General features: G+C 42.4%; 1 pseudogene; it reads right to left on the bottom strand.

The window, feature by feature from the left end:
* Nucleotides 1–1325: 1325 nt before the first annotated feature.
* On the bottom strand, nt 1326–1826 carry LOC126235856 (cyclin-dependent kinase 1-like; annotated as a pseudogene).
* Nucleotides 1827–11780: the final 9954 nt, after the last annotated feature.

Raw genomic sequence — 11780 nt, 5'->3', positions numbered from 1 at the left:
ATATCAAGTATTTTCATGTTTAGCAACAACTGCCTATAAATTGTGTGTTCACAACGTGTGTATACGTACAAAATACTTGAAATCAAATATTGCTACACACACACACACACACACACACACACACACACACACACACACTAAACAAAAGAAGACAGCAACAGAAGTAGAAAAATTCAGCTTGGTACCACTGGTAGACTTGTATGTATTGTTGAAGAAACCAGCTCCAACAACACAATCAATCAAAAAGTAATTGCTCATTCTGAACCAAAAGCAATTATGATTCTGTTACAGGTAACTTTGATGTGTCTTGGTCATCAAAGTACGGATGTCAAGTGACCTTCTTCACACTTATTCTATCTGCAGGTCTATAAGTTAACATTTTTCTTAATGAGTCCAGTTGAAAGTTAACCATGTGGGGACTACATAAATGATTGAGAATGAAGTAAAAGCTACTAACAACATTTACTTTACTAAACCAGACTTAAATTATGCTAAACAAGTTATTGGTTGAATACAGTAAACAACTAACAGGTGGTTTCCTTGGCCGCGGTGGCCGAGCGGTTTTAGGCGCTACAGTCTGGAACCGCGAGACCGCTACGGTCGCAGATTCGAATCCTGCCTCGGGCATGTATGTGTGTGATGTCCTTAGTTTAGTTTAATTAGTTCTAAGTTCTAGGGGACTGATGGCCTTAGAAGTTAAGTCCCATAGTGCTCAAGCCATTTTTTGGTTTCCATTTTCCCACAAAGTGCATGAACGGCACTGCCTTCACCCAATCTTGAGCTAATCACAGGACTCTAGGGGCTCTAAGTCTCCCCTTGCACACGGCAGCACAAACTCATGTGGAACCAGGGCAAGAGTTAAGAAACCTGCATTTCTGGAAAAAAAAAAAAAAAAAAAAAAAAAAAAAAAAAAAAAAACGCCAATTACTGGCTTTTCTCAAGTCTTTTTCAGAGGGGGAAGATGATTTTGTCTGAAGTCATGTTGCTTCCCACGGAAACAAGTGAACAGATACAATCTTAAAGATCTTTATCTAAATCGCCTGTGCCTTGGAGCTTGTTAGTCCTAGTTGTGAGATGTAATAAAGATTCTGTCTCTAAAAGTTTCTCAAGAGCTCGAGTTTCTTATATAAGTGAGGTCGCAGATCGAAGTGATTAACAGGCCTATTTGCAGTAACGGCGAACACAAAACTTGTGATTTTTTATTACGTGTGGCTCTACACACAATGCCCAGTTTATGACTCCACTGTGTAGACGCGTTCCTGTAGTCCGTCACCCCCAGCCCAGGCTTTTTCTGGCACTGTGGCGGGTAGCTCGGTATTATTTGGCTATTTAAGAGAGCCCAATAAAACTTCAGCAGCTCTGTATCAAAGAGTTACTCTTAGTGGTATGCCGTAGGTGCACCCCAATCCGAAATCAGCTACTTAAATGACTCCATTTGGTCGTACAAGTAAATTCTGTGGTTTCAGATCTCCATGCAGTATTCTTCGTTTGGGGCAATACAGCACAGCCAATGTGATTTGGTACACATAGGACTTTGCAACGTCTGGAGCAAGATAATTCCCACCTCCAAGCTGCTTTAGGTATTGCATCAAATGCATATCCAAATATTCAAAAACAAGATACAATCTGCCACTTTCCATAATAACATCTTCCAGTCTAACAATGTTTGGATGCATTAGCTCTTTCAGTAATGACGCCTTCCTCCTCATTTTCCAGCCTAATCTTTTTTGTGCAACGTATTGGTCAGTCTTCTTATTTCGTCCTTTATAAACCACTCCATACGTACCTTTGCCAGTCTTCTCGAACTTGGTAAAATCGTTCATTTTAGCACCAGTCAGTTTCGTACAATCCATACTAGTTGTGTGATTAGCTAATATCACAATAGTACACCAATAACTATTTAAACATAATGAATATTTCGACTGACACACCACTTCGGTTGTATTGTTCACTCTCTAATAGGCACATAATACCTCGAAAACTTTGTCCATCGTTTTCTTAGAAACGGTCGAGTATCTACGGATAAGCAGAGACAAATGTTTGCTCATTTTGATCCCTCTTCCGCTATGCGAAGTTGCTAGGAATTTGCCGTATTCTCCTCGTGAGAGACAGTCACTGTGCGCCACTGCTGCCAACGTTGTCCTGTACAGCGCTGGCACAACAGGCTGCGCTGTAAATAACGTAACAAAAATGATTATAAAACAAAGAAACAATAAGAAACGCGTTGCACTCATCGGTGACAGCTATAATAAAAAATTAGACATTGCACTCTACGTCCTTCGTCCATCGTAATTCAAGGAAGGAATTTCAAGTAGCGTAAGTGTGGGGAAAGTCTCCTTGAGGAAAACAGTTTTTGACCGCAAATTTTTTTTTTGCAGTTGATTTTGTTATTAAAACCACGCTGATTTTCATTTCTCTCGAATTATCATGAAAGGATGGAATATGAAGTACTTTCTGGATTAAGCTTACTCTAGTGAGGTACCCCGCAATCCGCAGTCAGCGCAGCGGCAAGTTACCATCTGTCACGCCGATCTGGATCACTTGATGCTGTCCCACATGGGAGTGTCTTATTAACCCAACAACAAATAATTATTTTAACGAGTCAAGTGAAACAGCCATGACAATATTGTCATAGTGAGACAGGCAGGAAGGAATTCACATTCTCGTGCGATCATCATGGTTTAGAATTTACGACATTTTCTAAATTACTTTGCTGAATGCCTTACTTGCATATGTGAAAGAGTAGACATCATTGACGATCCACAGCTGTACCTCATAATTCGAAATTTATTCGATGACTGCGAATTCTTTGACATGGACTCAATAGAGACATACCAAAATTTGTGCCAGAGTGGGAATCGAAACCTGATTTCCCGCTTGTAGCGAGCAGTGCCTTGATCACTGCGACTATCCATGCACGCTCCACGGACCGACCCAAATCTCAAATGGTTCAAATGGCTCTGAGCACTATGGGACTTAACATCTGACGTCATCAATCCCCTAGAGCTTAGAACTACTTAAACCTAACTAACCTAAGGACATCACACACATCCATGCCCGAGGCAGGATTCGAACCTGCGACCGTAGCGGTCGCGCGGTTCCAGACTGAAGCGCCTAGAACCGCTTGGCCACAGCGGCCGGCACCCAAACCTCCTGATGTCGCATTGTATACGTCCTATTGGTGAGCATTATGTGATGAATATAGGTAACAGTGGCATATGGACCTAGACATGTGACATCTGAGGTTTTGGTCGGTCCAGGCACCATGCGTGGATAGACGAAGTGGTTAAGACGTTCCACACTGCATGCGGTGACCTGGATCAACGGTTTGGACTGTATTGTATATTTACTGGGATGGTGAGAACCACTTTTTCGAGCTGTGGACCTTCCTGTTGGAACGATTCACTTTTCTCCGACTGGAACGATTCACTTTTCTCTGAGGGCATCCGCACTACCTATAATCCTTTGGTAATTATCTAGGTAGTGTCTTCTTGGACCCTATACGTGGTCGGGGTGTGTCGGGTATGAGAAGTTAACCTTACATGCAAGTCAATGTTACGGACCGGAGCAAGTGGCGGAACCATATGGACCCTTTCTTTGTGAAGATGTGCCCGGCCCCCACAGTGGTTTACAACAATCCATGGATGACTTGTCACTAATAGCCGCAGTTGTAGTGTATAATATTGGTTCCGCTAGAAGGGCGGCTTTTGTGTTGTATTTATGCTTTAATGTTGCATTTGCTATATACACTGCTGGCCACCGTAAATGCAACACCAAGAAAGACAAGAGGTAGCACAACAAAATTTATTTTGTAGATAACATGTTGACCAAGTATCAAATGATTACGTTTACAGACGTCTGTGACATGTGGTTCCTGCCAGAATCAGTAGCCAGAGTAGCCGCCATTGTTGGAGATCACCGCTGCCACACGTCTCGACATTGAGTCAAAGAGACGTTGGATGTGTTCCTGGGGTACAGCAGCCCAAGCAGCTTCCACACGTTGCCAAAGATCATCTGGTGTGGCAGCTGGGGATGTAATCTGGGTCACTCGTTGAGCAACCATGGACCACATATTTTCTATCGGCGGAAGAACCGGAGAGCGAGCCGGCCAGGGAAGCAATTCAACCTGGTTATTGACGAAGAACCTTTGGACAATGCGTGCCACGTGTGGTCGCGCATTATCCTGTTGAAATATGGCTGTGGCCGAGCCCTGAAGGTAAGGAAGGACAACTGGCTCCAGCACCTCGGATATGTAGCGCCGACTATTTGAAGTACCGGCAATGCGTAGTAGAGGCGTGCGAGAGTAATATCCAATACCGCCCCATACCATAATACCCGGTGCAAGACCAGTGTGGCGGTGCATAATGCAGCTGTCCAGCATCCTCTCTCCACGGTATCTCCACACTCGAATCCGACCATCGTGGTGCTGCAGACAGAAGCGTGCCTCGTCAGTAAAGACAACGTCATTCCATTCTGCCGTCCACATCGGTCTGTCATCACACCATTGGCGACGGAGACGTCTGTGGTTCTGCGTCAATGGTAGACGAAGCAATGGACGTCTTGCGGACAGACCACTCTGCTGTAAACGGCGTCGAATGGTACGCGCAGACACTGGATGATGCGTTACAGACGCAATGTGCTGTTCTATGGTTCGTGATGTCACTGAGCGATCCGTCACTGCCACGCGCACAATTTGCCTATCAGCACGTGCAGTGGTGCACCGAGGTGAATGCGATCGACCACGTCGGTCCGTCGTACCCTCCTGCATCCAACGGTCACATATCCGCATTACAGTTGTTTGGTTTCGTCCAACACGACTAGCGATTTCTCTGTATGATAATCCACAATCTCGGTAAGACACTATCCTTCCTCTGTCGAACTCGGATACTTGATCAAAAGATGTTCGCTGTTGTCTACGAGGCATAACTGATCGTCTTGTGAAACAACCACAAGGTAAACACACGTGCCGAACGTACACTCGTCGAAATCGCCAAGCGTTAAATGGCGCTATGAGGTGGCGCCAAAGGCGCGCGTGATGTGCGTCTGCACTGAAATTCTAATCAGTTGCATATCTCATCGCTGCAAACTCATGGTGTAAATTTCACTTGATTCGGATGCTTCCTTCAGGGTGTTGCATTTACGGTGGCCAGCAGTGTAGTTACTTTCTTTAAGGTCACACTTGTACGAAGAAGGATTGTTTGTTTAACCTGCCATTGAGACATCACCCCTACCCCCGCCCAAAAAAAAAATCGAAGATGGCGGTTCGGGGACGGAAAGTGTGGGGGGGGGAGGGGGTGGTGGCACCGTGGCCAGACCTCGGTATATGACCCCTGCCCACCCTGTCTTCACCGGCCTGACGCTGACGGCTCTACTTCCTTAAGGCAACAAATAACAAATACAAAAGAAGAAATGGCAGATAAGGGTGAAAGTGTTGTTAAGGTCAGCGATCACTACAAGCGGGAAATCCGGGCTCGAGTCCCAGTCCGGCATAAATTTTCATATGTCAATAGTAGGTAGTATATCTACACCTAATACAGCTGGTGTCAAAGAATTCACGGTCAGTGAATAAATTTCAAATTATTTAGGTGGATGGCTGTGTGGTTCCTTAAGCAGACTTGAAAAGATAAAGGAACCAGTGCGAAGACAAGGATGGAAGTGCTTTGGCACGGGAGGATGCTGAAAGTGGACTCATAAGAATTCAAGAGATTCTTTGTAGATCAGTGAGCAAAGAATTGTGTGGAAGACACTACATAGAACAAGCGTCGATATTACAGAGCACGTGTTAAACATGAGGGAAAACAGGAAATTGTGGCGAGCCGCACCAAAGGCGATATAAAAATAAATGAATAAATAAAAGCTAGATTTCGATAGTATGCTGCGGATATTCTCGTCCATCGACTGTTTTCCAACTAGAAATTCCAGGAGGCCGTGAGGAGCGGTGGAGCCGCAGCCGCCTGTTTCAGGATGGCCGGCTCGCGGCTGGACACTCTATTTCCGATGGCATATCGACCTGCTCGTCGGTGGCTCAGAAATAAACCGTAAAGGCCTCGTTAGCTGCCAGTGGCGCCGTTCCAGAGGGATTTCATCTTTTTATTTTTTATTGCTATCGAAGCGTTTGCGGCGCTGACGTACCCGTATCGATTACTCTTTGAAAAGATCCGTCCGAAACTGCCGCCTAAGGGTTCAGCCGGCCTTTTTAGATCACGGCTGACAAATGCTCACCGTGCGGGCTGTACGAGGATAATTAGATTTCCCAACCGCCAGACGCGTTTCGTTTTTTATACGGAGAACCGTTACCAGCCCGGCTTAAGGCTACTTCTTAAGGCTACTTTATACTTGTAATCATCTACATCATATTATTTTATACAACCGATGGTTCGCACCCACACATGCACACACACACACACACACACACACACACACACACACTAATTGGTTCTATGACATCGTTATGAATTTTAACTACTTTTCAATATTTTATCCATTACTTTAACCTTACTCCAACTAATTTTCTGAATTACTTTGTAAGTTGCTATATTTATGTGTTTCACTCGTAGAAGGTTATATATCCTACATGGAAACAGCAGAATTTCATCAACACTATGAGGTTGTCTCAGGCATCTTCCTGCTTTGTTCTCTTAGTTTAAAAAACTGGTTCTTACTCTAAAGATGCCGAAAATTTTGTAATACACAAGCTACTTGAGTGATCCTTCTTTCAGTTTTAAATTTATCTACTATAGTGGCCGGCACGAAAATAGGGCTTCAAGGCCATCTGTCCGTCCTGCAGCATTGCCAGTTTTTTTATAGTGATAATTTCACATGTTTGTAAAAATTCCAAAAAATATTGGGAAACTCTATTTTTAGTCTACAATATGATGGAATACTTTTCAAACGAAAATTCTCACTAGGTGCTACGAAAAAAAATGAAAACTAACGTTACAAGAAATTTTGGAGGAAAATATTGTAATTTTTTAGTTAAACATGTGGTAGTAACATAATCACTAATGTAATTGGAATGAAAAAAATGAACATCCTCAAAGTTTACAGATGCATATGCTGCGTCTTTTATTTCGGAAACATAAAGGTATTCTGAGATAAAAAAATAAAATATTAAAGAGGTGTAATACTGTGCCGACTGCGTAGCGAAAAATGTAGTCGCTGATGAAGTTTCGTTCTGCGAAGAAACTTCCCGCGAGCAAGTTGTTAAGAAAACTACAAAATTATTTTTGGTAACATTTCAGACATCTTTAATGTATCGTATCACGTACAGAGGCAAATTATTTCCGCTATATTACGTGCGCAGCAGCGCGCGAGTCGTTGTAGGCCGTCGCCAAGATTTTTGTTCGGACGGCTCGCTTTAATATGACCGAGAATATTCCCTACTTCCCGAAAATATTTTACTGGCTACTAATACATATCTTTCGTCATTGCATCCATCACTCAGATCACCAATATATGTTACGCAAAAAATAATTGTAGTTACTTTGGAGCCAATATTTTCACTGAAGTCGAGTAAAATATTTGTTAAATTTGTTCGAAAGGTTTTGTGAAACCCAAGTTTTATCTAAATTAGCTGTAAGCCTATTATTCTCAGGATGCAATACGTGCCTGGTACATAAAAACCTCGTTCTTACTACTGCAATGTCCCTGTTTTGTGTTACAAATTTCGTCCTTCATTACTGTTTCTGAATTAGAAACCAAGTGGGCGGAGAAGACAGTGCACTGAAGTGAGTGGCCAGAATAATCAATTTTATCACGGACAATACCCTGTATTTCTCTAGCCATCTGATACTATCCTCTGTCATACTAAAGTAATACAATTCTGTGTTCTAGCTTTTTGTAAAAGTCTTCAAATATCATAGATTTCTATGCTCTTCTTGGAAAATCAGAATAGGTGCTGGGACTGTTCTAATATTACTGCACTGCATAGTCTATACAGAAGCACCACAATGTTTTGTCATTGCCATTACTACGAAACTATTAAAAAAAGGAGTTAAATTTCGAATGTACAGGTAAACCGAATGCAGTAAGATTATTTCCGAATGTAAAGACATTCGATACAGGTTTAGGAAAAACTATTGTTAATTAACGCAGAAATGACAATCTTATTTTAATTGACAGTTAATATCGAGTAAACTAATCGCCACCCCTTGTGATAAATTTATCAGATGTCCACTGTAAGGGAAAAACATTCGCAGTATGTCCTCTATAACTGAAATGAATAGACAAACATTGAAATCAAGTTAGCTTTTTACATAGACAGCACTTACCTAAATTGAAGGATCTTCTGGCTCCGTGTCTTCAGATTCACTGTCGCTTGTTTCAGCCAGGTGTATCATCACAGATTCCACTATGGTGTTGGCTCTGAGCACTATGGGACTTAACTCCACTATGGTGTCTCTTAAACCTTGGTTCAAGAAATCAATTTCTTGCAACGCTCAGCGTGTTTTACGCACCGCTCCCAGTCCTGCTGAGTAACATTGTCAAGAGCTTCGTATGTTAGCTTCTCGACATCAGCAAGTTTGAAAGTAGTATTTCTTTTCAATACTTCTCGCTTCGCTTGGGCCTATATCAATTCAATGGGATTATACTGGCAGTGATACGGTGGTAGACGTACCACTTGGGGTCTCATTTTGTTTGACAGTTGATCTAATTCGTAAGTGTCTCTGGCACCTACGATTTCTTCTTTAGACAGGAGTTCAGCCTTCGTTTCATCGACTGAAAATGAAACATTCTTTCTGTTTAACCATTCCATAATATCTGCCTAGCACCAGTTTGAACGTGGCTGATTGTCTATCTGAATGGAGTGATATCTGGCGTTATCCATCACGATAATTGACCCTTCTTCCAGCGTAGACAACAGTCGAATAAACCACTTCTTAAAAATTTCTCCATTCATTTATGAATGGTAATCGGATTGGCAAGAACTTTTCCCACCACGAAAAACAAGTTTGGCCTCTGGTGTGAAGCCTGTGGTTAACGAACCATCGTGGGCAATGTTTAATCGGCCACCTCTACCAGTAGGCACTTTCAAACCGCCGTTTCATCTGGAGTTGTACCACATATATTTATTGGTGTGGTTCTGTGAAACCCAAGTTTCATCAAAGTAAACTACAGATATGGCGTCTTCAGTACGTAAGAAGTGCATTGTACGCAAAAACTTCGCTCTTGCTGCTGCAATGTCTCTGCGTTCGATTAAGAATTTCCGTCCGTCGTTACACTTCTTGAATCGGAAGCTAAGGGAGCGGAGAAGACGAAGAACGGAGGTCTCTGAGCCCGAGTAATTAAGTTTTTCACGGTGGTCAGCCCGCATTTTTTAGCTGTTGGATACTCTCCTCTGTCGTAATATCCAAGTACGGTTCTGCGCACGAGCTCTTTGTTGAAATCGTCAAAGTGGGTTGATTTCCGTTCTCGTTCGTATCCCTTTCTTGGAGAATCGAAACACTCATTCATGTCTGGAGATTCTGCCAATGACACAGATTTGCTAATACGGCTTTCAGTTGACTTGGAGATACAACACGCGTTAGCAGTAAGTTTATGAATTTGTGCAAAATTTAAGTTATTCCTCGCTTCTTCATTGTCGGCCAGATCTGTAAAAACTAGAGTACACTGGATATGATTATTTTCGATTGTTTACGAATATCTTTCCGCCATTTACGCACACCGACCGGAGGACTACTACAAGTAGGCCGTTGCTCCTGCATTGTTGTTCACCACCGAACACACGTCAAAGCACCTTTCTGAAGACAGAAAGACACTGAGATCGGACGTGAACACTCGATATAGCACGGTAACACTGAGCTTTCAGCTGCTCTGACCTACCGCACAGCTAACGGTACCTACATGGCAACAAAGCCTAGAGGCGGGCGAATCACAGCCCGGAGCCCCTACTGGCGGCAGGCAGCGGCCGTGACCTTGAGGACTCTACTTTCGTGCTATCCATTCTAATCTTGATTAACAGTAGTTTTTGAATTTACATACATTTATCAACATGCTAAGGAAGGTTGTATCAGCACTTTTTTCTTAAGTGATGTTAGTAGCCATATTGAATCTGAGTAAGAAATCGAAACTTGTCTTTGAGCAGAAATTAAATAAGTACTAGGATATAGCTTTTTGTAGGAATAATGTCTTCTGAATAATGGTGTTGTACTTCTGTTAATATTATTACATAAACTTTCTGTTGTTTGGTACTTTATAAATTTCATAGTATAAAATGAAACTTCTTATTGTATTACAGCTTTCTTTTCTACTTTCTGCTTCCAATTCTACGAACATCGCAACAGACCGTGCGAGAGAGGGCGGTAGGAACACCTGATTCAGCTGCATGACATCGTTCCAAAGAAGGCGTGTCTATATTCTGCTGACGGAGCAGCGTGGAGTAACTATAACTAAAAATTACCCTCGCGGCTAGCCGCGAGGTCTAACGCGCTGCTTCCCGAGCGGGAAGGCGTGACGGTCCCCGGCACGAATCCGCCCGGCTGACTCGTGTGGAGGTCAGATGGACTTATTACAGCTCAAAAATCGTTCAAATTTGTGTGAAATCTTATGGGACTTAACTGCTAAGGTCATCAGTCCCTAAGCTTACACACTACTTAACCTGAATTATCCTAAGGACAAACACACACACCCATGCCGGAGGGAGAAGTGGAACCTCCGCCGGGACCAGCCGCCCAGTCCATGACTGCAGCGCCTTAGACCGCTCGCCTAATTCCTCGCGGCTTACTACAGCTGTTAACCTTCATACACTAAGAGGCATACCTTTCCTTTTAAACAGCTGTGTAAATAAACTTGCAGTTAGGTGCATATGTAGGTAACATTGTAAACATTGAGCACATTGGCTGTTCCCCTTTCTCTTCCCACAACCCCCCTCTCCCCCTTCCATCTTTCCTCCCATCCAGCATGAATGACCCTCCACCCATTATCTGTTTAATACCTCTGCTCCATTTCTGTTAATCCTAACGTGCACCAGACCTCCAACCCTCTCCACCCACCACCACCACCACTTTTTCCCCATTTTTGTACCATTGTAAACTTGGTCTTTTATAACAGTCATTGACGCTTTTATGTAAAGGATTTTAAATTCTAACGATGTTTGTGACCGTTTATTTTATATAACTGACCGATTTTTTAGGCATGATTGTAATTCATAACAATGTATAACTGCTTATTTTATAATCGACCAAGTATCAAACATTTTACTATATCTTGCAAGATTGTTGGGCTATTATCTTTAATTTCGATGGTGTAAGTCACGTTTTCACATGTGCACTAGGACACTAAGAAGTTTGCTTTTCACACCATGTAATGTAAACACTGGCATCTTCTGCCCATTTCAAAGACAATGTAACCAGCGTGTATAATAATGAGTCCCCCTACCTGTTACTATGACATACCACAGATCACATGGTGGAAATCGGGAAGTCTTTATGACGGTCTTTGACGATCTTTTCAATGATGTCAGTGGCTATTTCGACACAGTGTAGTGACATTTAAACCTGTGATTCTGCCATCTATTTTATTTCACAACCATATCAGTTGAATAAGTCATGCTAGTTGCCAGCAAATTAACCTATTAAACAAACGTTCTTGCATTTACTTTTGACAAAATTGGTTTATGTAACCGAAGATACATATTTTGACGACGACCTGTGTTCTACTCAAATCTAATGATTGTTGGTAAGTATGTAAGAAAACAAGTCATGCACATTAATTTAACTGTTTGCCCTGCTATTTTTCTGATACTTGTACTTCTATTGCGCTTTAAGCTGTTGCAGTTGTAA

This window comes from Schistocerca nitens, chromosome 1, assembly GCF_023898315.1.
Source record: "Schistocerca nitens isolate TAMUIC-IGC-003100 chromosome 1, iqSchNite1.1, whole genome shotgun sequence".
In the NCBI taxonomy this organism is placed as follows: domain Eukaryota; kingdom Metazoa; phylum Arthropoda; class Insecta; order Orthoptera; family Acrididae; genus Schistocerca; species Schistocerca nitens.
The sequence above is the reverse complement of the archived record's forward strand: the minus strand, read 5'-3'. Positions and strand labels throughout refer to the sequence as shown.